Raw genomic sequence first — 2000 nt, 5'->3', positions numbered from 1 at the left:
TCAGCAGGCTTCTAGGACCCTATCTGCCTGATGTTGGAAGGTCCCAGATCCAGCATGGGTAGAGGGGGGGTCAAAAGGAAAGCAGGAGGGCTGACTACTTTACCCATCATGTCAGCCAGGGACCCATCTAACGCCAGTCTCCTAGGCAGTGTGGGCTGGAGGGGCAGCAAAGGCCTCTGCCATTCCTGTTCCTTGCGGAAACTGACAAGGGTGTATACACCTCCTGCTCCCATCCTCCAATGTACTCTCTCATTTGTTCAACACATACCTCCTGGGCTTCTTAGGCATTGGGGATGCAGAGAGAGGTAGAACAGCCCCCAGACAATGGTGAAGATGGGTGTGAGCACAAACACTGCCCCCTGATAGCCTAGGGTGGGCTCTAGTTGAGGTGTTTGCAGGCGTCGGAGGAGCCTAGAGGAGAAACAGTGGATTCTGTTTGGACAGTTGGGGAAGGCTTCACAGAGAAGGTGACAGGTGAGGGGTGGCCTTGCGGGACAAGTAGGAGTCTACCAGATGGACAAAGGCATTGTAGGCTGAGACGCGAGCAAGAAAGAGTAAGGTGTGTTCTGAGAATGGTTGGGGCTTGGTGTGACTGTAGCTGGGGATGTATGGGTCTATTACCTCCCTCAGCTAATGTTTACTGAGGACTCAGTATATGCAGGAAATGCAAATATGGGTAAGAAATGTGAAGCAAGCAGCCTCCAGGGGTGTAACAGGTAACTTAAATACAGCACCCTCAGTGTAGGAGAGAAGTCTTTTTTTTTTTAATATTATTTATTTATTTACTTATTTTTTTTATTTTTGACTGTGTTGGGTCTTCGTTTCTGCACGAGGGCTTTCTCTAGTTGTGGCAAGCGGGGGCCACTCTTCATCGCGGCGCGTTGCGCGGGCCTCTCACTATCGCGGCCTCTCTTGTTGCGGAGCCCAGGCTCCAGACGCGCAGGCTCACTAGTTGTGGCTCACGGCCCCAGTTGCTCCGCGGCATGTGGGATCCTCCCAGACCAGGGCTCGAACCCGTGTCCCCTGCATTAGCAGGCAGATTCTCAACCACTGTGCCACCAGGGAAGCCCAGGAGAGAAGTCTTTACAAAGCACCTGTGGAAACATGAGGGACACATGTTTGGAGGAATGTTTGTGTCGAGGATTGACTTTTGGGAGAAATGCCACTCCTAGTTGTGTGACCCTCGGCAAAATATTTAAACTCACCGTACGGCAGTTTCCTCATTTGTAAAGTGGAGATAATAAAAATACTTACTTTGCAGGGCCATTTTAAAGATTAAGAGAGCTTATGTATGTAAAAGCCTTTGCCCAGTGCCTGGAACACAGCAAACGCTAATAATGTTGGCTGTGATTGTCACTGAAGGAGGAGCTGTGTTAGGAAGAGGAGGAAGCTGATCTAGGGCAGTGACCGCCCAGAATTTCTAAAGAGGTGAGGCCTGCTAAGGGTAGTAATGCGACTGGAAGGATGTGAGGGGAGCTTTTCCTGAAGCTACTGTTTTTATATCCATTGCCCTTTCGATCTGTAATATTTACAGTTTTCTAAACTGTTTTTACTTCATGAGAGAAAATCTCAATTGTCTGTATCAGAGAATATGCAGATTGAGGGGTTCCTAAAGAACAGCCTGCTCTTGGTTCCCAGAGGGAGGTTCTGGTTCTCTGGCCTTGGCTCTGGCCCTGGCTGGCAGCCTGGACTCTTTCCCTCTGCAGCCCAAAATAGCTAACCACAGGGCTGGGCGAGGGGAGGAGAGAGGAGTGCCCACTGGCAATGCTGCCCGTCCCGGCACCTCCTCCTGCTTCTCATCAGCTTGGTAGCTCTCAGTGTTCTGTCTGCTCAGCATCACTGGCCCCTCCCTTCCGCCGCCACTACATGCCCATGGTACCCCCACCCAAATAAAAACAACTGTCAATGAAATAAACAGCTCCTTGCTTCCTCGCACTTGCTCTGGGCGTGACCTCAAAACCTCCCCTTCGGGAAGGGGGGAGGTGAGGTGGGGGGAGCCG

Source organism: Lipotes vexillifer, unplaced genomic scaffold, assembly GCF_000442215.2.
Source record: "Lipotes vexillifer unplaced genomic scaffold, Lipotes_vexillifer_v1.1 scaffold591, whole genome shotgun sequence".
In the NCBI taxonomy this organism is placed as follows: Eukaryota; Metazoa; Chordata; class Mammalia; order Artiodactyla; family Lipotidae; genus Lipotes; species Lipotes vexillifer.
The sequence above is the reverse complement of the archived record's forward strand: the minus strand, read 5'-3'. Positions refer to the sequence as shown.